This window comes from Lontra canadensis, unplaced genomic scaffold (genome assembly GCF_010015895.1).
Source record: "Lontra canadensis isolate GAN:19392208 unplaced genomic scaffold, GSC_riverotter_1.0 scaffold30, whole genome shotgun sequence".
Taxonomy (NCBI): domain Eukaryota; kingdom Metazoa; phylum Chordata; class Mammalia; order Carnivora; family Mustelidae; genus Lontra; species Lontra canadensis.
The window spans coordinates 19,376,817-19,404,302 of record NW_022631024.1 but is presented as its reverse complement, the minus strand read 5'-3'; the positions used below and the strand labels follow the sequence as shown (position 1 = coordinate 19,404,302).

Below are 27,486 nucleotides of genomic sequence, written 5' to 3'. Positions count from 1 at the left end.
TGAGCGGGGAAGATGTAGCTGGCAGAGCCGTGGAGGGAGGGCGTTCCGGGCTAAGGGGGGCTGTGTGCAAAGGCCCTGACTAGGGAGTGAGCTTGGGCTGCGAGGGTTGGTGCAGGGCAGGTGCTGGGTCCGGCCCCGAGGTGGGGGCAGGAGGTAGGGCTGGTGGGAGGAAAAGCCAGGTGGGGTACAGTGGGAGTGGGGTTGCTGGGCCTGCCCTGAGAGCTATGGGAAGCCCTTGTAGGGCTCAGCAGGGAGCAAGGACTCTGGTGGAGGTTGGGAGACACTGGTCCCCGGCGAGAGTGGTCCAGAGGCCCCGAGGAGGTAGGGCGCACTGGTGGACCTGGCCGCAGTTAGAGCCACAGCGACAGGCCAGGCTGGGGTTCTGGGGGCTTGGGCTGCTTGAGAGGTTTGGGCCCCGGGGGAGGGTGCCATTTGTGGGGTGTGGCAGGGCGGAGTCCAGGGTTCTGACTGGGCAGTTAGATGGCGAGGTGGCACAGGGCTGCGTGGAGACTGGACTGATGTCCAGGCTTGAGAGAGAAACATGGGACTCCGGGGTCTGTGGTCAGAGCTCAGAATGTTCTTGGGGCTGTGTTTTGTCAGCTGACGGGGGCTGGAGGGTGAGGACAGGTGGCAGCGGGGATCACTGTGGCTTTTGCTGGTGTGGTGAGCACTGTGTCCGTGGGAGGGCGCGGGTGGCCGGGCTGCTCTCGGAGCTTAGGGCAGTCAGGAACGTGCTACTGCAGGTGGCCGAGGGTCATGGCTAGGGGAACCACACACTGTGGTTCCAGCTCTGCAGAGTTCAGAGACTGTGGGGATTTCTCCTCACCTCCCTTCCTGAGAGAGGACACTCCCATATGTGAGACCCGCACCCACTCCCAGGGTCCTGGGGTTCCATCGTGCCTGTCCCTCCACTGCCGTCAGGCAGTGAAAGTCGCTAGAACACCTCCCGGATGCTGGGCATGCAGCGGGGCATCTGGTCCCTGTGGGGTTTATAGTCCCCAGTGAGAGTGACACCAGCTTCGCTGAGCATGAGTGACAGCGATGGTGTCTTGTCACTGAGAGAGGCTCCGGGGGTGGGGGCATGTTGGGGACCCTGTGAAGGGGGGCCCGTGTGCGGTGGGGGTGGGTGGGTGGTGCTGGGCTGTGCCCCGCTGCCCCGACAGGGACCTGGTCTGCCCCTGGGCTCACGGTTGGCAGCTGGGGGGCGGGGTGGGCGGAAGTGGGGTAAGATCTGGGCAGAGCTGCAGACCCCAGCTCCCTGCTCTGGCTGGGCCTGGAGCCACCACGCTTGACGCTGGGTTGTGGGGCCTTTCTCCCCCCGCTGCCCCGGGCTTTATGGTTGGTCACAGTCGGTGCTCAGTCGGTGGTCCTGCTTTGGCCAGTTCTGGGCCAGGGGCACCTTGACCAGGGTGCAGGGCACGGCCAGGTTTGGTGCGTGGCGGGGGAGGCCATCCCTCGATGACCAGCAGGGCGTGGACAGGGCCTCTGGGGGGCTCTGGGAGCGAGTGAAGGAGAGCTTGCTGCTTGGGTGCTGTGTGTAGCTGGACCTCAGCCGGCGGGCGGCCCCCGGGGCCAAGTGGTGTTGGTGAGGTTCGACCTCTCCAAGATTTATTGGGACTGATTGAGTTGTGCCTTTGGGGGGCAAAGTCCCTGCCCCTGGCGGTGGTGACCAGAGGGTCTGGGCTGGGAGTGACAGCTGCGTGCCCACGAGTCCCCGGAGTGGGGAAAGGCCGCTCCCCGGGGGGGCTGTGCAGGGGCGGGGGGGGGGGGGCTGCTTTCGACGGAGCTACGTGGACAGCATCGCGTTCTGCCTTCAGCGCTTCCCTCTCCTCCTGGCCCGGCCTGTCCTCCCGCGCGTCCTTCGCCATGCCCCGGACCCCAGACCCTAGCTCAGCCCCCACCCGGAGCACATGCAGGCCTGGGGTCAGGAAGAGCAGGCCCAGCAGAGGGCCGGGCCGGCTTCTCGGCCCCGGGACCCGGGAGGCGTCCTGCCCCCCGTGCTTTGATCGGACGAGCCGTCGGGGCTATAGGGCAGCCGTGCACCCAGCCGGAGGCGGGGAGGGAGCGAGGCTGCGGGGCGGGGGCCTCGGGGAGTCCCTCCGGACGGGCGCTGCGGAGCAGAGCACTAAGCCCAGCCTCGGCCTCGAGCCCCTGGGCTCTACCAGCTGGAGCTCTGGGCGGCCCTCTGTGCCTCAGTTCCCTTGCGCGTAAAGGAGGCTGCAGAGCCACGGGGACCGCATGTGGGCAGCTAGAGGCTCCCGGGGGGCTGCCTGCGGAGAGGCTCGGGCTCCCTCTTAGGGGCCTGTGGTTTCTGCCCTGCCCAATGGCACCGGGACGATTGTGGCCTCTGTCCCCAGCTCACTGCAAATCTGGGCGGGGAACAGAAGGCACTTGCTGCGTGGGGAGCCCTGCTCTTGGCGTCCGGCTGGGGCTGAGGCCGGGGGCCCTCTCCGCCTGTCCTTCCCCTCCTCCTCCTCGGGGTGGGAGTCTCCTGGCCACACATGGCTTCTGTGCCTTTGGGACGGTTTTTTTCTTTGCTGAGAGGCGGAGGTGGGAGGGAGGTGGGCCAGCCGTCCTCGCCCTGCACGCTGCACGCCCTGCACGTCCTCGTCGTGCCGCTGCACGCGGGGACACTTCCCAGGGAGTTGGGGGTCCTGGGCCTGTGCCAGACGTTGACGTGCCGCCCCTCATAGGCTCTGGCCGCGCGGTGGCTCCATGACGGGACCAGGGCGTCACGTGCCTTTCCCACCTGGCTGTGCTCCTGCTCCTCCGTGAGGGTGGGCAGAGATACTCCTCTCCTGCCTCAGTGTCCCCTTCTGGGATCTCGGGGCAGCCCTCTCAGCCTTCAAGAGAGGCTTCTGTAGCCTCAAGGTGTACCTGCCCGCATGTGGGGTGGTCCCGGCATTAGGGGCCAGGGACCTGGACGTTTTGCTTAGGAAGTAGAGTGCTGGGGACAGGGCTGGTCCTTCTGGAGGGGTGAACCGGCAGTGGAGGTCCTGCCACGGCAGGACTGGGGCCAGGGGTCATGGCTGGTGACGTTGGGCCACAGTGTCTTTCTGGCAGGACTTAACCACCGGAGGCCCCTGACCAGCAGCAGGGTTTGTGACACACCCAGAGCAGGGACACAGGGAAGGAAGGCACTGTGGCCCCGGGGACATGCAGGGTGCTGGCTGTTGGGGGGGGCAGGTGTCTGGCCTCCACCCTGTGGGCTCTGTCCCGCCAGCCGGCCCTGATTTTGTTACCCCAAACTCGGTGTCCTCCTGGCTCAGGGAGCCCCTGGAGAGGGCAGGGATCCAACACCTCGGGAAATGTGAGCCCCTCCCCAGCCCGTGAATATTTCATCAACGGATTAAAAATTGAAGCTGAACCGTCCACGGCTCGGGGAGGGCGGGGGCGGGGCACCGCTCCTGTGTCAGGCCTGCTGGAGTGTTTTTCCTGGTGATAGAGCCACGTCAATTAGAAATGGCATTGTGGTTGAAAATGCCATTCCGCAGCCTTCTTCCATTAAGGTCGAGGTGTAATCAGCCATCGGCTGCCGTGAGTGAATTTTGACCCTCAGAATGAGAGGTGAACGGGGCACAGAAGGGTTTGTCAGAGCCGGCGTGCGGGGGGCCACGCAGAGGCTGTGGCTGTGCCTGGGGCGTGGGCAGGCGTGGGTGTTGCTGCGGGCGATCTGGTCTGTGTGTGTGTGTAGGGCGGGGGGCGGGTCTGGTCTCCTTGTGCGCGTGTGTGCGTGTGCGGGGCTGGGCAGGGCTGGGTGGCTGAGGTCTGGCTGCCCACTCATCTGGAGCCCTGCTGTGTTTGCACGGCCGGGTGCCCGGGTGCCCGGGGGGCTGGAGCCCTGAGGTCCCGCAAACAGCGTGGGGCTCGCGAGGGTCCCGGCAGCGGTGTGTGAGGGGGAGGCCAGTCTTGGTCGCAGTGAGGGGACAGTGTTGTGGGCCCTGGGGCTGAGGAGGGGCCCTTTCCTGAGGCTGCCCAGGTGGCAGGCATGACAAGACGAGCCGGCCGGCTGACCCGGGCCTCCAGGCCCCGATGGCCAGTGCCTCTGCAGGTGGGCGTGTTGGAAGCCCTGGCGGGTGCGCTGGGCAAGGAGGACAGGGCAGTGGTAGCTGCTTGCCAGGGCCCCCCGGGCTCTGAGAGGCCTCATCAGGGCCCCAGGAGCATCGGCCCCAGGGAGGAGGATGCAGGGGCCCTACTCCAGGCCCCCAGGCAGGCAGCGCAGGGCTTGGCAGTGCTGCCCTGCTCCTCCCCGTCTCACTCCTGCCCAGCAGCAGGCAGAAGTGGCCACTCGCCAGGCAGCAGACTGCCCAAGGCCGCGTGTCTGGACCAGCCAGCCTCCCGCCACTCTCCTGCTGGGCCTCGCTTGTTTTCCTTTGGCGGATCGGATCGGAGCTGGTCCGGCTGCTGACGGTGCCGCAGTGGCTCTCCTCCTCGGCAGGCCGGCTGGACTCGGGGCGTCCCTTCCCCAGGGGCAGGTGCTGCGGGGTTGGCTGGGGGCCGGCGTGCCGCAACAGCAACATCGTGGGGGAGCAGCGCCACGCCCGGTCCCCTCCTCGCAGGGCGCAGCGCGGGGCCTGCTCGCTGTCGGGCGCGGTCAGCGGCGAGGCAGGGGTGCCCCGCTCCCTGCGGGGATGCTGAGTGAGGCCTCTGCCCGCCTCTCTGGGGCGGGGGAGGTGGGAACTGAGTCTCCTGAGGTGCCGGAGCCCCTTTGCTCTCCCCTCCACGCGCGACAGTGAGTACGCGGTCCCGGCCTCTCCCGGTCTTTTGTCTCTCCCTGGGGGCTCCGCTCTGCTCGCTGTGGGGGCCTCACGGGGCAGTGCACACCGGGCTGGGTGCTGCGGAGTGGGTGGCCGAGCGCGGTGCCCCTGGCCGTGTTGTGCACCAGGGGGGTCAGGCCTGTCGCTGGGGGCCCTGGGGGCCGGACACCCACGGAGCAGGCTCAGCAGGGGCGATCGTGCTTGCTCTCTTAAAGGGGTGGCGGGCTCCTGGGGGCGTGTTCTCAGATTTCCTGAGAAGGCGGAGTTTCTGGCGGCCCTCGGCCGTGGGGGCCCCGCGAGCCCCGGTGGCCTGGGCTGTGGGCTTGCTCACCTTGGCCCTGTGTGTGCCTGTCTGTCCGCGCGAAGCTGGGCTCACACCTGCGCGCGCTGGGCCGGTCTCCCTTCTCGAGGCCGAGCCGCAGGCATTCCTGCCTTTAAGCAGACCGTCGCCAGCTTCCAGAGTCCTGGCGTTGCCCGGTGGTGCGCTGTCCGCTTCTTGGGGTCTGTGTTTCCCCAGTGCGCACGGGGCCTTCCTGTCCTCCCGAAGGCGGTGCCTGGCCTCCCCTCCCCGGGTCCGCAGGTGGTCTGCCCCTCCTGGTCCGTCTCTGGGCAGGAGGCTCGAGGTGTCCTCTCTGTGGCGATGCCGGGCCTTGGGAAGGGAGGGGGTGCCTTTGGCACGTGAATCACTTACGGGGCTGGTGTCCCTTTGGGGGACGTGAGGCCACCTGTGATCTGCGATTCCTGACTTCTGTTGGTCGGGGCGATGTTGGCAAGACCCCGGGGCAGCTCCGAGCGTCCCCACAGGCCATGCTGGGGGTGAGCGCGGAGGCTTCCCCTGCATTTGGGGGAGCATGACCGAGACGCTAGCTTGGATGGGGGCGGGGTGCTCCCTGGGCCCGGGAAGGAAGGGGGCCAGGACTCGCTCCCTGAGCGCTCTTGTCTCTGTAAAACCCCTCACTCCGGCCGACCCGGGCAGGTAGAGACGCGTGCGGCTGGCATTCCTGCTCCGGTTGGTGGAGTGGGTGGGGCGCCAGGGCGATGACTCTGGGTCCTGAGAGTGAGCCGTGCTGTGTTGGGTGCGTGGCGTCCACCCGGGAGGACGGGACGGGAGGACGCGCGTGCCGTGCCGGGCTGGCCTGGGTCCATGGCCTCCTGCCACGCCTCCCTCTGTGCCTCCCTGGGGGCCCCTCCGTGGGAGCTGAGTAATGGCGCCCTGTTCTCTCTCGGGGAGCAGCCGGACACGGAAGGCTGGTGGGGTCTGCAGGGTGCGGGGGCGAGCGCATCGACCCCGTTCACCGCAGCTGTGCGCTGGCCGGCCGCGTGTCAGGGCCCGTGCGGGACCCTGTGAAGCCCCTGGCCCGGGCCACACCCCAGACCACTAGACCCGCGGCCCCGGGGTGGTGCCTGGGCGCTGGGGCTTCCCGTGGCTCCCTGGCGGTCCCCGCATGTGATCAGGTGGAGGCCCACGGGCGCACCGGGGCCGCATCCACGGGGCGCTCCCCTCCTCCCGGCTCCGTGCGTGCACAGCTTTGCGGGTGTCGGCGTCGCGGGAGGTGTTGAGTCTTGTTGCTGTGTCGTTGCTGTGAAGTCTCAGATCTGGGTCAGACCTCCCTCCCAGGTCCCAGGCCCTCGTGGGCCTCAGAAGACGGTTATCTGAGTTCTCCGTCAGTGGCTTCCCTCCGTAGAGACCTGTGCGCTCTCGCTTTCCGGCTTCCACGGGCCTTCCGGGCTTTGGACGGCCTTGAGGGCCCCAGGAAGTCTCACTGGGGAGTTTGGGAGGCTGCCGCAGAGTTCTGGGGGGGGTTGGGCCAGAGGGACCCCCAGGGGCTGGCCCCCCTGTTCTCAGAAGGCTGCACTAGTGAGGTGTCAGTTATAGAAAGACCCAGGACACACAATTCCAGGGAGAATGTGCCTTCCTCTCTCATCTGCCCAGGTTGGCCCTTGGGCCTGGATGGGGCTCCGGCTGGGCATGCGTGAGCCATGCTCTGTGTCCTTGGCTGCTTTTTCTGACTCTTCACTCCCCCGGGGTCTGACCTCACCTGAAAGAGGTGTGGGATCTGTGGGCTTGTGGTCGGTGTGGGCAGCGCTGGGCGGGCCAGCCGGTTTGAGCTCCCCAGCAGGGCCCCGGGGGGAGGCCACCTTGGAGGGGACGGGAGCCCTTGTCCTGCAGGTCCTGGCCAGCCTGCCCAGCACTGTTAGCCAAACCGGCCCGACCCTCAGTGTGGGTCCCGGAGGCATCAGGCAACAGTCCTGTTCCCACCCGTCTTGGCCTCAGCCTCTTGGTTTGCCCTCAGGAGGGTTGGGCTGGTGAGCGGTGCTCAGGGCTCCGCAGGGCCTGGGTGGGGGGCAGGGGCTTCCTGCTTGTCAGTTTCTCACTGGGGCTTCTTGTCTCCGTGGGGTGGGGGAGGAGAGGCACAGGTCGAGATCGAGGAGGGCAGTGGAGCGCGAAAGTGTCTGGCCAGGGCCCGGTGAGGGCTGCTGAGGGTGGGGGAGGTACCCAGCTTCTGTCATCTGCCGTCTCCGGCCTGGAGGGCCACCAGGTCCTGGTAACACCCAGAGGCAGGTAGGTTCGCAGCCATCATACAGCCTGCGGTGTGGCTGGGGACTTTCTCCCACGGCCCTGGGCAGTGTCTGCCCAGGATTCCGCGTGTTCTAGAAAGCTCTGTGGCACCCTGGTTCCAGGGAACTGGGGGTTTGCCCTCTGGGATGGCTGCTGGGCCTCGATGTCGTCCCCAGAGAGGCAGGGCTGTGTCGCCCGCGGGGAGCTGGCGGGGAGAGCATGAACCCTGCTGGGCTGGGCTTTCTTGCCTCCTACCCTGGGGGGCTGGGGCCAGGGGGCCGCTTCTTGGGAAGTGGCCGCGCTCCCACCCGACTTCCCGGTCCCCAACCCTGTGGACTGTGTCAGGCTGTTGTGGGTGACTATCCCCCCCGCCCCACCGGGGAGCAGAGGCCCGGGCAAGTCACTCTGAGCCTCGCTTTCCCCCAGAGTGAAATGGGGGAAAACGTCCTGTCTTGGGTTTTTGGAAAGCGGCAAAGAATTGTCTAGCTCACCTGGTAGGACATGGGAGTCGGGCCAGGCTCGTGAGGAAGATTCCTGATGGATGGCTGGGCCCGGGGGCCGAGGGACCGCAGTGTGCACTCTGTACAGACCCCCACCCGTGAGGGCAGCTAGGCCAGACCACCGTCTACCCCGGAAGGGCTGGGGGACAGTTAGTGCCTCACCCAAGGGCACGTGTCCCCGTCTCCCTCTCCCCCGTGAAGGGCCTGAGAGGCTCAGGTGCCAGGCACGTGGCCATGATGATCCTGGTTAGTGGCTTGGACAGGACCCCCTTGAGGCACGGACTGGGAATGGTGGACTCTCTCATCACGGCCCTTCTGGAAGGGAAGGTCACCTTGTGGCTGGTGGCGTGTTTGTCCTGCAGTTGGGAAATAGTGGCTTTGTCGGGGGGGAGGGGTATGGCCACCCTGCCCCAGCCTCCCCCTGCCCTGCAGACAGCTCAGCCCCCACCCTGTGATGGAGGGCGTCTCCCTGGGGCCCCCCTAGCTGCCTCCTCCCAGCCCAGCACCCAGCAGGCAGGCGGCCCCGAGCACCAGTGCCCAGGCCCCTGTGGGGCACCCCCAGGAAGCCTCCAGCCCTGTGCAGAGCTGGGGAGCCGGGGAGGCCCATCGAGGGCAGAAACAAAACAAAACAAGACTCCACCCCCAGCCCCCAGCCCCCAGCCTGAGTCTCCTTATCTGCCCGCACGCAGCCGGTCGCAATGGCTGTCTTGGTGCCGCGGAGAAAAGTGATGGAACAGATAGTCACCAGGTGCGGGAGTGTCTGGGCCCGTCGGACGGGTTTGGTTCTTGCCCCAGGCGGAGGGGAGAACCTGGCCGGAGGTCACTGCCTGGGCGCGGGCGGCTGCCGCCTGTCTGCTCAGCCGGGCTCCTGGCGGGTCCTGGGAAAGGGGGCTTTGTGCGGAGCTGGGTCCCGCCTTGGCCCTGCTCCTGTAGCTGTCCTGTCAGGTGCTTCCCTGGAGGGGTGCGGGGCGGAGGGTGAAAGAGCGCTGCCTCTCTGCTGGGATGGTTCGCAGTGAGCCCAGGCCCAGGCATGGCCATGTCAGTGGGGAGGGTCGCAGCTTCCGAGGCCTCAGTGGACCGTCCTGCCCACCCTCCCCCCGCTGTGGCCCTGGCGTTCAAGGGAGTGGCCGTGGTGGACACCATCAAGAGCGGATTTGAGGTAGAAAATGCCCTACTTAACCAGAAGTCAGATTTCTGGGAGCCAGAACCTTCTGGAACACAGATGTGGGCCAGAAGTGGGCGGAAAGGGCTTCCATCAGGTCGGAGCCTATGTTCTTAGAAATGTGGATAAAAATCATGGTTTCTTCATAAGTCTGTCAGTTTGCCCTGGTGACCTTTCACCTGTCTTATCGTAGGACAAGAGCTTGGGGACAGTCTGCCGCAAACCTGAGTTCAGGGAGAAGTGACAGCCAAGGAGGAGGCAGAAAATACCAACTGTGACCTGGGCCACCCAGTGGAGAGCTGGGGAAAATTTAGCTGTCCACCGTGCCCCGGGGAACATGGGGACCTGGCGGGGATGCCAGTCGTGGGCGGCCGCAGGATCTTTCTGGCACTGTGGGGCGTGGCTGGGATGAGGTGTGATGCTCCCAGGTGTTTCCACGGACAGACCCTGGTTGTCATCCCCTTCCCAGTCGTCCCCATGGGAGGCCCCGCGTCACTGCCATGAGGGCCGTCCCGGTGCACTGGCCCCAGCCCAGGTCCCCGGCACAGTGTGAGCTTTTACCCTGGTCAGAGCTGAGACAGCAGGCCCTGCCCAGCCCAGCCTGGGTGTCCTCGCCTCACGAGGACCCTGACCTGATGAGCCGTGAATTGGGCAGGAGGCCCGTCAGCAGACACATTCGGGCAGGAGGTAGGTGAGGGTGTGGAGTATAGCTGGGGTGAGGGGTAGGAGCTGGGCAGCTGCCATACTGGGAAAAGGCCTCTGTAGGCCTGGGCTGGGGTGCAGCTTTTGGGGGGGCTTCCTGGAAGAGGCAACCGTCGGCAGATCTAGATGAGGGAACAGCATCTGCAAAGGCCCGAAGGTGAGGGAGGGGTTCTGGGTTTGCGCTGGGAGGTCCAGAGCTGGGAGGTCTCAGAGGCCCCACCCGAGGTCTGGAGGATCGTGGGCGCCTTGTATGCGGAACCCACGGGCCCAGCCCCGAGAGTTCTTCAGGAATCCAGGGATCCAGCTTTCCAGGCTTCGCTTTGGGTGTGGCTCGGCAGAGCCGCACTGCCTCGGGCTGTCCCCCAGCCTCCTCCCGGCCCGGGTGGTCAGCAGGACCCGGCAGGGTGCTCCATCCTGCCAGAGACCGGCCGTTCCTGGGGTGGGCCTGAGCCAGGGCTGGGGTCTCCGGGAGATGGGAGCGGCCGCCTCGGGACTGTTGGCAGGTCTGAGCATGGCCTGTGTGTGAAAGCAGGCCGCACAGGTGGGTGGAGGGCCAGGAGCCTTGCAGTTGGTCATGGTGAGCTCAGGAAGGCGTGGGGGTCCCAGGACGGGTGGAAGGAAGAGGTGCAGAGGGCACCCCCATGGGCCTTGCCTCCCCCTCACCCGGGCCACGGCAGAGGGGCCCGTGCAGTTCCGGGGGCGTTGACTGAGCCCTCCCGGCTGCAGGAGAAGCGTGGGGTGAGGCCCAGGAGGAGACAGGGTCTGCGGCCAGAGAGTGGGGGCCTGGGCAGAGGCCGGGTGAGGCCTGGGGTGCAGAAACGGCCTTGAAGAGCTGTCCTTGGCCATCTGGCGTGAGAGCGAGGGGGTGAGTGTGCCTTTTTGGTTGGGCTCTGGGGGTCCCTGCTCCATCTGAGCGTGTCTTAGGGCCAAATTTGAAAGCCGCTGAAGTCAGCATGCAACTGGGGGAGGCTGAGGCCAGCAGTGGGCACCCAAGGGCGTGCAGAGCCTGGTAAGAGCATGCGGGCTCAGTGGCTCTAACGGGGCTACCCCGGGGCCTCTTGTGTTTTGGAGCCTGCCCTGACATAATTATCCGGCAGTAACGAGCTAATGAGTCACAGTGGTGCCCCCCCCCCGACCCCCGTTCCCCCACCGGACACTTTACTCTCCCGGCTTCCTTCCCTTTCCTCCTGCCTGTAGTCTCTCTCCAGTGCTCCTGCCTGGGCGACCGCCCTCCTCCCAGCCCCAGTCCCCCAGCCCCTCATCCTCCTCTCAGGGGACACTGAGTGTGGTTTTGTCTGATGGAGGTGCTGGGCTGTGAAGGGTGGGACCCTGGGGGAGGTGGCTAACGAGCTTGTCCCCATCAGTGGACCTGGATTGATTTTCCTGGGTTGATGAAGACCCCTCACTCACTTTGCTAGTAACAGTAAAAAAAAAACCCAGTAGTCATTTGTGGCCTGAATCCCAGGAGAGGGCGGGGTTCACATGGCCCTGGGGTCCAGAACAAGCTAGGGTTGAGCCCTGGTGGGAGCAGGGGGCGGGCTGCACCCCCACTCCCGCTGGGGTTTGGAAGGTCCCCTGATGGCCTTGGTGCTCTGGTCCCAGGCTGCCCCTGTCTGTTCCCTCTTGGGCAGAGCAGCCTGGCAGGGCTCTGGGCGGGCCTGGCCTGGGAAGGGAAGGGGTTCGTTGCCCCCCTGAAGGGCAGGGGAAGGTTCTGGCGCCGCCGGGGTCCCGGGGCTGGCCACGGGGGAGGGAACCAGGAGGGCCAGTGGAACAATGATGTCGTTGCCCGAGCTGGTTTCCTCCTGGAGGGGCCTTTGCTTAAGGCCCGGCTCTCTCTGTGTCTTGCCTGGGGGCGTCCCAGGGTCGCTGGGCTGGGCCGGGAGCTGCGGGTCACCCCGACTGGCCATGGGGTGCGGGAACGACGCCTGGCTGGGACACACTGCACATTTGTTTGTTGCCACGGGTGAGGGCAGAGCAGGCAGGAAGCAGCTGTTCCTTCCCGCTCTCACCCCTGTGGGTCACGAGATCGTGCCCCGTGGCCCCGCACCAGCCGCGGGTTCGAGGGTGGGCATGGAGACAGCGTGGGCCCAGGGCCCGTCTGGAAGCTGTCGCCGCGGTGGCTCATGGCGGAGCCCGGCTCTGCCCAACGTTCTCGGGCCATGGGTCCTGGGCGGGGAAGGAGGTGCTTTGGCCCCTGGGCCTGCCTTGTGCGGGGCCAGGCCTGGGATCTGGGGTCGCTGGGTGAGGAGTGCTGGCCTGACTCTCCTGGGAAAGCTGCCCCCAACAGGGCCCCGGCCTGGGGCCTCCACCTGGGCTGGAGGGTAGACCTGGGGCTGAAGTAGGGCCCATGTCAGGGGGTGCTGGGCTCACAGGAAGGCAGAGCCCCCCAGGATTGCTGTCTGTGCCAGGGATGGCTGGGGGAGGGGGTTCCTTCCCCAGTGGCTGTCAGAGACCCAGCTGAGCCCTGGCTTCCTGGTCTGGGGTCCAGGAGGCCCCTCTGGGTGGTCTTGGAATCCAGGGAGGCTGACAAGGTTCCTGGGGTGCCTCCTGCCAAAGGAGCCCCACACTGTGCCTGGCTTGGGCCCATGGCTCCCTTTGGGAAGCACCTTCTCTCCCCGGCTCTGCTCGGATCTTATCTGATGGGAGAGAGTGGGCCTTTTGGTGTCAGACTTGACTTTCCCACGTGTCCTGCCATCTGACTCATCAAATTCACGTAGTAACTGTTTTGCTGATTTGTTTATCAGCTAATGATTCTGGAACTTTCTCTGAGTCTGGCACGTGGTCCCAGAACTAGAGGGGAACTTGGAGATCCTGTTTAATGTTCTTATTTCACAGATGGAGAAACTGAGGCCTCCCTGCAGGCGGGTCGCTGCCTTTCTGCTGTTCGCGTCCCCTCCTGGACACTGCCCTCGGTCCCATGACCAGCTCTAGCTGAGGGCCTACTATGTGCAGAGGCGAGTTTGAGGACCTGTCCCACTGTCCTGTGCGTCCCACCCTGTCCTCGTCTCCCTGCTCTGTCCAGTCCCCGTCCATCGGATGGGCAGGCGGGCGGGTACGGGTGACACCCAGGCCTGAGGGCACAGAAGTGTTGGGGTTCCCAGGGACTGAATGCTCCCAGTGCCATCCCTCAGCGACTCCGCACCCTCAGTGGTGGTGCCGTCCTCTGTTGGTAACGAGCTTTTTCGTTCTGTAATGTGTGTTTCCTAACTGCCGGGCAGGCGCCTAACGACTCTGATTAAAATCAGAGGGACTCCAGAGGTTCCTTGTTTGGGAACAGGCCTGTGGCTCTCAGGGCTGCCCTCCACTGCTGGTGGACGGTTCTGGAGCAAGCACTTAGAGCCCGAGTGCCTTGGGTGTCCTCTGGGTCTGACCCGTGTCAGGGACTCCGTTCCCGGTCTACAGACTGGGGAGAGCAGTGCCTGTCCTCTGCAGCGAGCACCCTTGGGAGCTGGGATGTTCTTGCCGCCTTGATGGGCTGGAGGCTCAGCTCCTGTAGGGTCAGCCCTCCACCATGTGGTCATTGAGCTTGCCAGCCCCCGTCCAACCCACTGGTGAGAGGAGCTCCGGCTGTGGCCCTCTCCTGGCCCTGAGCTCGCCCCTGGCTTGCACCGCCTCTCCTGGCCTTTGTTCCACTTCTTTCGGTTGGGTTGGGAGGGGACAGGGCTCCGAAGGCTAAGCTGTGCGTGTCCGTGCTGTGGTGCCACCGTCCCCCTCACGCCTTCAGTGGGTCCCCATCCCCCCCTGGGCCAACCCTGCGTCTTCCAGCCCCTGCCCAGCCTGGAGCCCTGGTGCAGGTGCAGGTGCAGGCGTCCCCCAGCCCAGACCGCCCCCACAGGGGGCTCTCGCTCCTTGTGCCTTTCTTAGGCAGAGGTCTCTGCCTAGGACGGGGACCTCTCCTGGACCCCTTGCCCAAGTTGGGGCCCCCATTGGATGCTGCTGCAGCCCCTAGCACTTCTTCCTTGTGTCCCAGACTCCATGATTTGGGTGGCTTGTCCCCACCTGACTGTGAGCCTGGAGAGGGCAGGAGCCGAGCTGGCCTTGGGGCTACCGTGCACCCAGCAGCCTCCATGGGGCACGCTGCATGAATGCACGACGTAGTTCGAGGAGGCAGAGCCCCCTTCGGAGCTTCTGGAGCATCTCCCCCAAGCCAGGTGCTGGGCTGGGCACAGATGCACCTGCAGCCAGTTCCCCTGAGCAGGGAGACCCCGGGCCCCGCCAGAGCGAGACTCAGGCTGTGTACTGGAGCCGAGCCCACCACTGCTTCCCGTGTGCCCCTCGTCAGCTGAGGCCGAGCCCGGCTGGAGGACCTTGCCTCGCTTCACCACACGCCTGCCCTCACCCCACCGCCCTCCTGCGCCAGTCTCTTACTGCTGGAGCTCCGCTGGTGCAGCTGGTGCACCGCTCTCCCACCCCTTCCCTCCTGGGGGTGTTGGGTGCTCATTTCTGCAGCGCTTTGCCCAGGGACACAGACCCTTCCAGGGGGTCACCGTGTCCGGTGATGGATGTAACCTGAGTGACGGCCGCAGCCCCGTGGGCAGCAGGACCTCCTCGCTCTCTCCCCACACGCGCAGCCAGGGCAGGGCTGCTCCAGAGGCGTCCCCCCACCCCGCGGAGCCCACGGGCCGCGCAGCCGCCCCTTCTCTGCCCGTGGGGAGGGGAGGAAGGCATCCATTTCGAGGGTCAGCTAATTTCACACCTCGCTGGTTTCCCATCTGAGCGCCCTTCCCTGGTGGACCTGGGGTGGACCCGCTTGCAGGCTCTCGCCCCTCACCCCTGCAGGGGCTCCTGTGTCTGCGCAGCCCTTTGCTGCTGTCTGGCCTCTGGGACTTGCTGGCAGCACTTCCAGGAGGGTCCCAGGTGGTGCGCGTGGCCAGAGGGCCGAATGACGTGGTGTTGAGGACGCCACCCGGAGCCCTGCGTCTGCACCGGGCCGGGTCCTCCGTGCACGTCTGCGCTCGGCAGATACCCTGGTGCAGCTGCCCGTCCCGTCTGGCGCGGTCTTTCTGCCGCCCGGAGCACCCCCATGTCCAGGGCAGCGCCCGCTCTCTGGCGCCTATGGCTGGGGGTGGGGGATGGCTTTCAGGCCGGTGCGGCCCTGTGACTTGTGAGTGGGCCTTGGGTCCCCTACTTCATCCGCTCACCTTGTTTTAGCGGTGTGGGGAAAAGCCTTTCTTAAGAACTTTCCAGCTAGAAAACCCCAGCTCATTCTGAGCGACGGTAGTTTCTCCTCCCACGCTCCTCCTCCTGCCGGCTCTCTAGACCGCGCGGTGCTGTCGGGACTGATCGCGTCTTCCCTCTGAGTCTCCGGCTGAATGAAGACATCTCGTCGAGCCGGGCTTCCGAGCTCCGCAGCATCTTGTTTGTGAGATCTGGATGTCCGGGGACACGGTGCAGAGGCCCTGAGGGTGGGCAGGTTAGAAGGCTGGGCGAGTGTCCCACGTGTGGGCACCGGGAGCCGCGGCTGATCTGCTAAGAGGCTCCAGGAAAGGCCGGGGTTGGTGTCTTTGTGGACAGTAATGACGGCAGCCCTGTCATGGGTCCCAACAGTTTACAGCTTGGAAGCTGAGGCCTGCCTGGTCTTGGCCTCCCCCGGGCACTCTAGGTGGCTTCTTGCTGGAGGTGACCTGGGCTGGGGTCTGCCAGGCAGGGGCAGGGAAGTGGTGGCCGTAGGGTGCTCTGGGAGTTTGGGTGAGACCATCTATGGGACTGTGCTTTGCCCAGGTATGCCTGTGGTGATCTTGGGGCCGTCTGGGACCCATCTGGGGTCCTGGTGCTGGGCGTGTGGGCTCCGAGTGCCCAAGGTGGGGCCAGCCTCTTGGCCCTGCTGGTGGTCTTGGCCTTTTGAACATTATAGACGAAGATGTCCATCCCTTGCCTTCTGCATACCCTGCTTCTCACATAGGCGACAGTCTCGAGAGGGCTGTGCCCTGTCCCCGTCCCCCTGTGTGTGAGAGCTGTGCAGTGTCTGGGGGCATTTTCTGTGGTGAAGGCGGTGCAGGTCTGGGTGGGGAACGTCGCCGGGGTCAGGCTGCTGGCTGTGCACCAGGCCTTGGGAAAGCATCTTGTGGGGTCCTCTCGGGAGCCCCCCTTAAGGATAAAGAGATGGAGACTCAGCGCCACACCCTAGTAGCCCGCCCATCCCTGGTTCAAGCCCCTGCGTCCGTCTGCTGCTTCCTTTGGAGGCATTGGTGCCCAAGTCCTGGGCGCATCTAGAGCGCGAGCCAACCCTCTCCGGGTGGACGGAATTTGGCAGGTACACCTGCTCCCGAGAAAAGCAGCTGCCCCACGTGTTCCTGCGTGAGACCTAAGTGGTCCTGGCTTATCTGCGGCTCTGCCGCTCCGGCCTCCGTGCGGGCAGTGCGTTCTGGTGCAGTGTGCGGCTGGGCCCCCAGCCTTAGCCGTCGCTAGCTGGGTGAGGCAGGGTGCCAGGCCCAGCGGCTTGGGTTGTGCATGGACTGGGTCCTCACCGTCGCTCAGTGGGACAGTTGGACCAGTTTTACATCTGTCCTTGGTGGCTCCAAACCCTGGCCAGGGGTGGCTCCAAGGGGCCAGGCTGACTGAAGGAGGGGCACTTGGCTGCTCCGTAGAAGGAAGAGAAGGTGTGTCGGGCAGAAAGCACCTCCCCGTTGTCCTGCCCAGCTCAGGCCCAATTTGTGAGAAGGGTTCTGTGTGGGGTGGGGGGCTGGGCCCGCCATGGAGGTACGCACGGAGGCGCAGCAATGAAGCTGGGCCCTCTGCGAGTTGGAGGGTCGGGCGGTGGGTTCTAGGAGCGCTCTCTGTCTCAGCTGGGGCCTTAAGACCCCGGGGCTCTTGTCTGGAGTCTGCTTGCGCCCGTTTCTTTCTGGAGGGTGGGGGTTGACATGTCCCCAGCATCTCAGCCCAGCCCCCAGGGGCTTCGGTGGCAGCCTCGGGAGAGGCGTCTTGCCAGTCCCAGAGGGGACGTTGAGGCTCAGAGATGCTGGGGCCCCAGCGGGGGGGCCGTGGTCCGGGGTGGGGGTGTCTCCATCTGCGCCGCCTGGGTGGTCTCTGATGTGTGGGCAGGGGAGCGGCCCCTCCTCTCCCACAGCGTGGCTCGCCGCCCCTCCCCGGGCCACGGGCCTTGGCATGGGCTCAGGAATCCCACGTCCAGCTTGCTCAGCGGGTGCGGGGCTGCCTCCTCCTGCACCGGCCGCGTCTGGAACCCATTACCTCGGGGTGTCGGCAGCGGAGCAGCCGGCCGCGGTGGGCTCCCGGGCTCCCGCCGCAGCTGCCCCCTGCCCTGGCCCCCTCAGACGGGTGTGGCCAGGAGAGGCCGGCCGGGGGCCAGCGTGGCGGTGGGAGGCTGGGAGAAATGTGGGCCTCCCCGTGAGGAGCCGGGTGGGGCCGGAGAATGTCTCTGGCTGGCCTGGTCTTCCAGCTTCCAGAAGCAGCACCTGGAAGTTGAGTGTCGGGGTCTGAAAGGCTCTAGGGGCTGTTCCCAGTGTGTGGAGAACCGAGGAGGGCCAGAGAGGCGGGTCCCTTGCTTGAGGCTGTGCAGTGCACTGGGACCCAGGACTGACCCTGGCCTCCTGGATGCGGCCTGCAGCACCGGGGGGGGGGGCTGTGGTCCTAGGAGGGGTGGCCAGGGCCACGGCCTTGGCGCTCGGGCCTCGGGAGTCAGGTGGCACCGAGCGGTCCAGGAACCAGCCACCTGGAGACGGGGCATGAACCCAGGCAGGCTCTCCGCCCTCGGCCACGCGGGGAGCGTGTGGTGGGCTTCTGTCTCTGGGGCCTTTGCGGGGTGTCCCAGCCATTGAGGTTGCCTCGAACCCCACCTTCAGGCCTTCACTTGCCCTCCAGGGCGGCGCGTGTGTGGGGACTCTGCACCCACCGAGGGGCACAGCTGTCCTTGGATCCCGCAGGTGGAGAGCGGCGAGGGGCGGCCGAGTGGTCCTCTCCCTCGCCAGGTGCTTCCTGAGGACCTGCCCCGCCTGTCCCCGCAGCCATGCTGGCTCCCGGGCCCTGGCCCTGCCCGCAGCTTGCACCGACCCTGCGGGCGCTGCTCATGAAGCTGATGGCCCCGGGCTCCTGACCGCAGTGGATGGGCTCGGCCTTGCTGGAGAGAGTCTGCGAGACGACGCTCCCACCTGCTTGGTGGGGTTCGTCGTTAAACAGGCAGCGAGCTCTGTGCGTCTCGGAGCCGTCTCTGCCCTCCCGGAGCTGCCGTGGGCCTGGTTGTGCTCCAGGCCCGGGACCCCAGCCAGGGTCCCCGGGAGTGCAGTGGCTGCGGATCTGGGGCCTCCCCTAGCCCTGGGTCTCCTCCCGCTGTCTGAGGGGTGAAGCGGGGTCTTCCCAGCCTGAGCCGAGGGGTCCGGGGCTTGAGGGAGCTCCAGGCCCTCATCCTGGGGAACAACAGCCTACGGAAGGTAAACAGCATGGGAGTGGACCCATGAAAGCTCCCATCTCTTCTGGGGCCCTCTGAGGGAGTCCCGGTCCCCGGATGGGCCCGCTGCTGGTGAGGGAGGACGTGCCTGGGTGTGTGGCCCTGCCTGCTCCCAGCCCTGGCTCCCTCAGTGCCTGGCGTCCCCACAGGCTCAGGAGAGGGCTGGTCAGGGATTGACAGGGGCGTGACCAGCCTCCACGAGCAGCTGAGGCCCCTTCCAGAAAGGACAGCAGCTGCTCTCGCTCTGGCTGTCCCAGGGCTCTGGCGAGGATGCCCCTGAGGGCCTGGGGTTTCCGTTCCTGGGCCAGACAGCCTCGGCCATGTGGGAGCGATGCTCCCCGTGGAGTGAAAAGACCCAGGCAGCGGAAGTTTCTGGAGAGCTGACTGGCCTGCTTTGAGTGAGAGATGAGGTGTACTGTTCTGGGGGGGTGCACACGTGTGTGTGTGTGAGTGTGCACGCGTATGGGAGTGTGAGAGCCTTTTGGGCCCTTTTGTCCCTGCTGGTTCCCTGGCCAGGGCCTCCTTGCCCCACAGGGGCTGCCCAGGTTTGCGAGTCCTGGGCCTGCCTCGGGATTCTACCTGGGGTGGCTTCCCCTCGGGCCAGGCAGGCACCTGTCCCCCAGCTGCCCCACCGGTCTCCTGCAGCCTTGGGGTTCAGAGGTGGGAGGGGGCGGGGGAGGCGGAGTCGGGAGGCCCCCCTCCCAGCACCTGAGAGCTGGCCTGCGTCACGTGCACTTGGCCATACTCACGCGTGCACGTGAACTCGCGTCAGACCCCCGACCCAGGCGGTGAGCGGGAGTCCCGCTGCGCCTCACAGTACCAGGCAGAGTCCTCTTCCCTCTCAAGTGTCGGACCCTCTTTGGGCTGAAGATGTGGTGGGGTTCCGGACACGTGGTCGGGGGCACCTCGTGGGTGGACTCCCTATGACCCAGCCTGGGTGTGGCCCTCGGTCTCCTGACGAGGGGACAGGCAGGAGGACCACTTGTCCTCGCCGGGTGTCTTCAGGGGCCTTCGAGGGCCATGCAGGGTGACAGTTTGGATGTCCTCACACCCAAACTTAAACTCTGGCTTCAGGGCCGCCCGGTGGAGCCCGCTCCATGCCCTGCAGGTGCCCGTGGCCGGCTGCTCTTGCTGCCCAGGGCGCCGGGCCCTAGAACCACCCGGGGCCTCCCTGCCTCTCCACCCCCAGTTCCCTTCCTTACCCATGTGTGGGTTCACCCTCTGTCTCCCCTGGTGGGCTCTCTGCTGTGTTCCCACATCTGGTGTGAGAAGGCGGGCTGGTTTGTGTCCCCGACGAGGGGCCCGTGGTCCCCCCGTTGGCACGGCCTGGCTGCATAGAGCCTCTTGGGCTCTCAGAGCTCCCGGTGCAGGGTGACGGCCAAGTCGTCTTTCTCCATCACCCCGAGCTGTCCCCAGCAGGCAGCGGCTGGCTGTCGTGCTAAACTCTGGGGTGGGGGCGGCTGGAGCGTGGCCCCTGGGAGCTTGTGGTGTGGGAGCGCCCCAGGTGAGGCTGCTGGGTGGCTGGGCCCTGGGGGCCTTGTGTGCAGCAGCAGAGCTCGGACCCCTAGGGGTGGGCCGGAGGGAGCCCTGATGCCCCTAGGCCACACGTGCTGGGGAGGTGGCAGTCGGGTAGTTGGCTGAGGGGCTGCCGCGGTCACGGATGGAGGTGGTGCTGGCGGTGTGTCCCGTCTGTTAGTTCGTTTGGGAAGACATCTTGCCCAAGGGCCTGGGGTGAGGCTGGAGCAAGCAGACTGGGGGGTTGCCCGCGCGGGGAACCTTTGCCGCAGGAGCTGGAGATCGTGCCGGGTCGGGGGGTCGGTTGGCTCTGGGGCTCCTGGCAGGTCCTGGGGTCACCATGTGGTAGGCCCCTGGGCTAATAGGCCAACAGTCCCTGTTCCCAGAGATCTGCCTCTGATGCCGACCTGCCACCCCCAGCAGACCCCCACCCCAATGAGAACTCTTCCCCTGCTGGTCCTGTGGAGGGGCGTGGGGTCGGAGTGGGGTCCTGGCTGCTCTGCTCCTTCAGGTGAGGCCTTGGCTGGGTCCCTTGTTCTCATGGGGCCACTGTGTCCCCTTCTGTGGGGTGGGGCTGTCCTGAGACCACAGCGGGACCATGTTCCTGGAGCATGGGGTCCCCTCGAGTGGCAGCCGTTGCCCTTGGCCTTGCTCTTGGTTTTGCTTTAAGTTGAACACAGGTGCGTTGGCCGCAGGCTGGCCCCGGGTGTGTGGGGGTGGGTGTGTGTGAACGTGTGAACAGCGAGGCGAGCCCACGCCGGCAGGGTGCCCCAGGGCACCGGGCTGTGGGCGAGGTCCACCGAGAACTCTTGTCCTGGTTTCCTGGCCGTGGCACGCAGGCATGGAGCAGAGCCGGGTGGCTGATTTTAGGCCTGGTACCCCCTGGCTCACTGGGCCTGTAGCCCGGCCCTGGGGTGTGGGAAACGGGCTTTGAAAGTGTGGCCTTTGTACCTCTGAAATGATCTGACCCTTGTCTCTGTGTGTCCCTGAGGATAGGGGACATCACCGAATTGGGGGACAGAAAGGGGAGCTGAGAGCCCTGTGCCCGAGGCCAGCTCCCCTAACCACCCCCCTGCAATGTGGCATGGCGTGGTGGGTAGGCAGGCGGACGGGAGGGCTGGGGCCCTTTCCTGGGTGCTGCTGCGTGTCGAAACCAGTTGCTGATGCGGCCCGCGGTGTTGAAATCCAGTGCTCATGGGTTTCCCAACATCCTGCTAGCCCGTCATAGAACCCAGTGTTAGGAGCCGGGTGCCAGGCCCAGCCTAGGCCCCCCTGACCGGGTGCCCGTCTCCCTGCTTCCTCCCTGGGGAGATGGGGAGAGACCGCTATCCCCGGACTGCTGTCCAGGCTGATAGTGGTGTGTGTGGCATTAGGACAGGGTGACACAAGCCTGGGCCCACATAGTCCTTGTGAGCTGCCCATTTTAGGTACATCACTTGGCTTCGGAGCAGAGGGGGTAGCATTTGAACCCAGGGCATGGAGTGAGTGCCGTTGCCACCCTCGGGGCAGGAAGGAGCAGGGAGGCGACAGGAGGAGTGAAGTCAGGCTGGGGACGTGGCGCCGTGAGCGTGCACCCATCTGCGCCCTCTGACAGACTGTCCTGGTTCAGCATGGGCCCCTCTTGCGGCTGACCCCCTTGTGAGGAGACCGTGGGAAGTGGGGAGCCTGAGGCAACCCTGGGGGTGGGGGCGTTCCTCTGGCTTCGCCTGGAGCAGGGCCTGGTGCCTGGACTGCCCTGCCTGAGGACAGACGGCCACCACGGCTGTAGTCTCTGCTTGCCCACTGGGCTCCAGGCCTGTGGCCTTGCGGGGAGCAAGGAGTCTCCCTGTAACCACCGGCGTGCGGGTCGACCTGCTGGCGTCACACAGTGCGCTGCTGGACGGTGAAGGCCACTGTCTCTGGGATTCTTCCGGGTCAGATGCGGCGGGGGGCACAGTCCAGCGGGAGAGCGCGCTCTTGGGAGCACCACCGAGCTCTGCTGCTCTGATCGGGGCCGCCTCGGGCAAGTGGCCCAGGAAGCCCGAGGGCGCTGTGCCAGCCGGGCCTGGAGCTGGTTGAGAACGCCTCCGGGGCCCGTTCTGTGGGTGAAGGGAGCAGAACAGGTGCCCATGGGACAGCAAGGCCCCCCGCTGTGGGGCAGGGGGTGCTGGGCTTCTAGGAGCCTGTGGTCAGGCCTCGCCCTGGCTGAGGCGTCTGTCGCTTGTCAGCAGGGGAGGGGCTCTGGAGACTGTCTCTTACAGAGGAGGAAGCAGGTGCCCAGAGAGGATGAGGGGCTGGGCCTGGGCCACACAGCGAGGCCACTGCCACGCCGGGGGCCTTGGAGAAGGGGGCGTCGGGAGAGGTGGAAGTCCCTGGTGAGGTGGGAGTCTCCGTGGTTGGGGTGGGGAGGGTGCTGTGGGTTCCACTTGGGCGGGAACCCATGAGCCCCAACTGCCGTGTGCCGGGGTCGTGGTCGATGCCTGTTTCCCCCGCCGCAGGCCCGCGGTGCGCCGGGCCCGTGCTCAGCTCACCCCACGCCCCAAGTACGTCCTCATGCAACTGCGTCTGGAGGGTTAATCAGCCCATCTCTCTGGTGAGAACATTGTAGCCCAGAGACGTGATGTCGTTTTCTGAGGTCTTGGGCCACGAGGGGGTGAGACTGGACCTGGGCCCTGGTCTCGGTGCCTCCTGCTACCAGGGGTCCCCTGCGTCCCTCTGCCGCCCTCCCTGCCGCGGCAGCGGGCGTCTGTCCCGTGCTCACGGGGTGCAGGAGTTGTTTTGGGGGGGATGTAGGAAGCTGCTGTGTTGTAGCTGGAGAAAGATGAGGGTGCCTGTTACGGGAAGCCCTGCCCGATGTCCGCTCGAAGGCAACGTGCCTTTCCTCCTGCTCTGCGTCGGTGACTGACAGCTGTGGGCTCCTGGAAAAGTCTCTCTGTCTGACTTCAGGCAGCACATCCCTGGGCAGGGCCCGGCCTTGTTGATCCTCCTGTTCCTGGCATGGGGGGCAGTGCAGGAGCAGGTGTGATGCACGAAGGGAGCTGGAGCCTTTCTGAGGACGGGGCTCTCAGACCCAGTGGGGTCACGGCAGATGCCTGCGGGCCTGCCTGGCCTGGAGTCGGAGTCGGAGCGGGGAACGGAGCCCGCCTGTTGGCCGAGGGCCACCTGTTGCTCATACCTGTGGGGACAGATGAAGAAAGGCCAGCTTCAAGGTGCCCCGTCCACTTCCCCTGCCTCCTCCTGGCCATTTTCTTCATAGGCGATGGAGTCTCTGCTCAGAGCGCTGGTTTACCTGCTGCGTTTACACAGCTTGTCGCGGCCTTGGGGTCTCTGTAGAAGTCAGTGCTTGGTGGCTGGCTCTTAAGGACCATGGTGAGTCCTGCGGTGTGTACCGGCCCATTCCCACCTTTCCTACCTGCCCCCCTCTGGGCTGGGCCAAAATTTAGTAAGTTTTTACGTGGAAGCCTTGTATGCCAGGTGCTAGGCTAGGCTCCAGGCCAGGACCTAAGGGTGCCTGACGGACCACTGGGGGCTCCTACCCGCGGAAGCCCCCAGACTTATAGCAGCCTCAGACAGGCCAGCTTGGGGCCCTCTTGGGGGTGTGTGGTGGAAGAGGGCCTTACTCTGGATGGGAGGATCAGGAGGGCATCCTAGAGGAGGTGTTGTTTAAATCGGTTTGGAGTGAGCCAGAAGACACGCAGGGGAACAGCCTGTCCAAGCCTAGAGGCCCGAGAACTGGTGTGTTCCTGGAAATGACCTGGTTTCCAAGGCTGGGGGTGGAGAGTGGGCCAGCCCAGCGAACACGGGCGAGAGGAGGGCGGGAGGTGGCTGCCGTGGCCGTGGTCGGCCCAGGCCCGGGAGGAAACCTTCCCACCCCCAGAATCGCAGTGGCTTCTGGGTGCTCGCTTGGCTGGCACAGTCGGGGTCTGGGCAATGGGGGCACTTCCTGGAGGGAGACTGGGGGCTCCCCTGGGGGGACCTTGGCCCTTTCTGGAGCTGTAGGGCATGCTGGGGGCGTTGGTTCTGGGGCCCCGGCCCAGAGTAAACCCGGGTTCACGTCCAGGTCAGCCCAGGGGCCATTCAGATGAGCCGGCGTTCAAGTTCGCCAAGCAGCCTCTCGTCGAGGCCAGGCCCCTCCTCTTACAGCTGAGCACACAGGCTGGGAGCAGAGGGGTGGGTAGGGGGTGCTGGGCAGGGAGCTTCTGGTCCCCCAGGGCTCCTTCCAACTCACTTGGGGGCGAGGTTGGAGGGGCTCTGGGGGTGGGCAGAGTTTAGGAGAAAATCCCATCTGCATTGGCGTGGAGGGGCCTTTCGTTGGGGCGGTTTGTACACAGGGCTGACTGAGGTTCTGTGACATGCCCCCCCAAAACACCCAGACCGACCCCCTGTAGCTCTGTCATCAAAGCCAAAGAAAGTGAAAGCCAGCCGCCGCGTCAGAGCGCTGCCCTGTTCGAGATTCAGTTTCCGTCTGGGCTCTGCGTCCCCCGTCTCTCTGCTCCCGCCTGTGTTGCGTTGGTCACAGCCTCACGTCTGGGGGGGACGACCGGGCGCTGAGCACGGCCCCCGGGGGCTGGTGAGTCGTGCTGACTGCCTCTGGGGACTAGGGGCGCGCTCAGCTGGAAGCGGGCAGCGGCCATGCGGGCAGGGCTGGGGCAGGGGCAGGAGGGGGAGAGTGTGGGTGAGGAGGGCTGAGCTCCCGGGGGCGCCCGGCCACCACGGGTGTTGCCATATGATGGTGGTGCCCAGGGCCCTGCACCAGGGCCCCGGCCCCAGCCCCCACCCCACCCCCACGCCCCAGGCAGGCAGCACTGTCCTGTCTCCTCAAGGTGGAGAAGGAAGAGGGAGTCTGCCCTCGGGGGGTCCGTGGCCCCGAGGGAAGTGAGGACACTGGCTGGTTTATTTGCTTGGAGCCAGGCCCTGAGAGTGCGTTCCCTATCCTGAAGGAGCCGTCTTCTGGGGGGGTGGGGGCTGCCTGGCCAGACCGTGGTGGCACCCGTGGCTCTCTCCGCCGCCCCTTTCCGCTCTGGGCTGCGGTTCACCAAGTTTGGCGGACAGCGTGGTCACAGCCAGGGAGTGGGGGCTCTGAACCCCAGCTGCTCGGCTCAGACTTGGGATTTACCGAGGGAGGTTGGTTCTCTGTGCACCGAGGGCGCTGGACCCCAGAGGTGCCCCGGCTTGACTGTGTGTCAGCCTGGAGTCGCTGGAGGTGCTGCACGTGGGGAGCCGGCCTGGCCCCCGGCCAGCGCAGTCCATATGAACCCCTCGAGCAGAGCGTAGGGTGACAGCCAGGTTGCCCTTGGCTCTGACTTCGTTTGGTTTCCTGGAGTCAGATCGTCCTACTCCATCATACGCCCGAAGAGAGGCCTGCTTCGTCCTTGGGGGGGGCCGCGAGCCCCTCGCCTTCCTGGGGTCGGGGTGGGGGGCTGTGCTGCCCTCTCTTACCACCCGGCTCTCCTGCTGCGGCGCCTCGGGCCTGGGGCCAGACTTCAGCCCCTCCTATGCCATTGGCCCTGCCTTGCACACCTCTGTGCAGCGGAACCAGACGTCATGCTGTTCCCTCTCCTGCCTGCTTGTCCTTGCTGTACTCTTTCCTGGACCTTTTCATTTATTTCTCTTTCGAGTTCTGCCCCCGTTCACTTGCACTAAGGGAGGCCCCTTTCCTCGAGCATCTCTGCCCACTTCCTGTGGGCTCCTGAGGGCAAAGCCCAGGCCGTCTCAGGGTTCCTCTGTGACCCAAGCACAGGAGATGTGGGTGCCCAGCACTCTGTGCTCCCAGAGGCATCCTGGAACGGGGACTCCCTTGCTCTCTGGCCACCTGTGGGGATGGCCTCCAGGACCTGTGGTGAGGAGGGTCCCCCGTGGGGATGTCCGAGGAGACCCTGCCCTTGGGGTGGTGAGTTGGGCCAGTGGACGTCGCAGTTGGAGGCTGTTCTGTGTCCGAGGCCAGCTCTGGCCCTTTGAGCCAAGATGAGGCCGCCCCTTGGAGGCGCTTCCCACGCTCCCCCGACAGCTGGCAGGGCCTTGCTGTCCTGTCTCTTGCCCCCTTCTGAGCACCCCTTGTTCCCAACGGGTAACAGGATGGCTGAGACCTTGGCCTGGCCCTAGCAGAAGGCCCGTGCAGGGACCGGGGCCCGTTGACCTGCCCAGCCCCAGGGTGAAGCTCAGCCCTGTGGGGGGAGGCAGCGGCCCCGAACCTGGACGTGGAGGGTCCGGGAACTCTGTGGCGGTCAGCATGCTGGCCTCTGCGTCACGGGGATCAGGGGAGCGGGTCTCCGTCCGAGTCCGAGGCCCTTTCACCAGGTGCTCCTCTGGCCGTTAGGGCCTTTGGGATTGGGCTCCACTCCTATAGGGGTTCCATTTCCTGAGCCACTTGCTGGAGCATGACCTTCCTGAGTCCCTCCTGGGAGTTCCTCTGTGGCACAGTGCCTGGCTGGCCCCACAGTCTTGGGGACACCCAGTTCCCAGGCCCTCCTGACGTCTGCCAGCAGCAAGTCTGGACAGGTGCGTGGGGGCCAGGCGGTGTTCCAACCCCGTGAGTCACACCGATCCTAGGAGCGGGGGTGGCAGGGGCCTGGGTGTGGGGTGGCATGCCAAGACATGCCAGTGGCCTGGCACTGGCAAGGAAGGGATCAGGGTGGGTGGGGGCCCTGCTCGTGGCCTCATGGGGAAGCTGGGCCGTGGGCCAGATCTCAGAGACCCTGCCTCCCAACAGCCTGTCCTGTGGGAGGCAGGGGGTTCTCTTGTTGGGGCTGGGGAGGCGGGGTGGCTGTGAGAAGCTGGTGCCTCCCCAGGTCGGTGCTCTGTGAGGGGCAGATGCTGCCTCCGTACCCACTTCACACGTGGATGGCAAACCCGTGGGGAGGGAGGAGGCAAGGCAGGAAGGCAGGTAGACACAGGGTCCAGCCCCTGCATGGCCAGGGGGCAGGTATGGCAGTGTGGTGGGCCTGAAGGGGCAGCCCCCTACGCTCGGTGCCCCCCAGCTGCCAGCCTGGCGCTGGTCCACTCCTGTTCCTGTGCCTGGTGGGCGTAGAACTGGCCACCGAGCCTCACCCGGTCCTGGGGGTTCAGAGGCCAGAGGAAGGGCCACCAGGCCCGGGATTGGGGGCCTTAGAGCTGCAGGTGTCCCGAGGTAGACAGTAGCCAGACGTCCTCCTGAAGGCACACTTGGCTGCAGAGACAGCAGAGTCCCAGGGGAGGGGAGTCAGGGGGCTGGTGTTCCCCCTGTGGGGAGTGGGACAGACCGTTGTGGGTAGAGTCAGAGCCAGGGTCTGAGCCCGGCACAGTCTCTTGCCAGCTGTGACCTGGGCACAGCTTTCCAGGGCAAAGCCCCAGACCTTCGGGGGGTCATCTGGGTACCACCGTGAAGGACAGATGTGGGCTGGGCTGGTGGAGGGAGGTCTTGGGGGAGATGGGGGCGGCTGGAGGAGGTCTGAGACTCAGGGGCTTTGAAGAGGTCATGTGGCTGGGAGCGGTGACCAGAGGGTCTAGTTTGGGCTGGGGGCTGGGGTCCAGGGATGACAGGACCATCATAGCCTGTAGTCTGGGCTGGTGGCTCAGACTAGCCACTGCAGGGCTGAGGCTGAGTGCTCTGAGAGGTTCTTTCCGGGCTGGGGCTCACTCTGGCAGGGGCAGAGAGGGCTTCTTGGAGGAGGTATTCCTGCCAGGAAGCTCCGGAGCGGACGATCATGCCTGCTTGGAGGGCCAGGGCTGGACTCAGAGGGGCAGATGGGCCTCTGACTGGAGGGGGCTGGGGTCTGGGCAGGGCTGGACGCTGAGCCTCGTGTGCGGGCAGGTGAGCCCCCTGTGGCCACAGGGCCCCCCTGAGAGAGGGAGGGGGGCTGGCTTCGGTGGGAGTGGCGGACGCAGACCCCTGGGTGGACTTGAGGTTCCCCAAGTTCATGGTTCTCGGTCTC

At 65.8% G+C, this 27,486-nt stretch overlaps 1 protein-coding gene across 1 annotated transcript in view; it reads left to right on the top strand.

The window, feature by feature from the left end:
- Positions 1-299: 299 nt before the first annotated feature.
- Positions 300-27,486, top strand: part of RXRA (retinoid X receptor alpha) — a 67,096-nt gene continuing 39,909 nt past the window's right edge. Inside the window, exon 1 of the mRNA XM_032866238.1 lies at positions 300-321. The gene's annotated coding sequence lies outside the window, so the exon portion shown is untranslated. The remainder of the gene's footprint in view (positions 322-27,486) is intronic.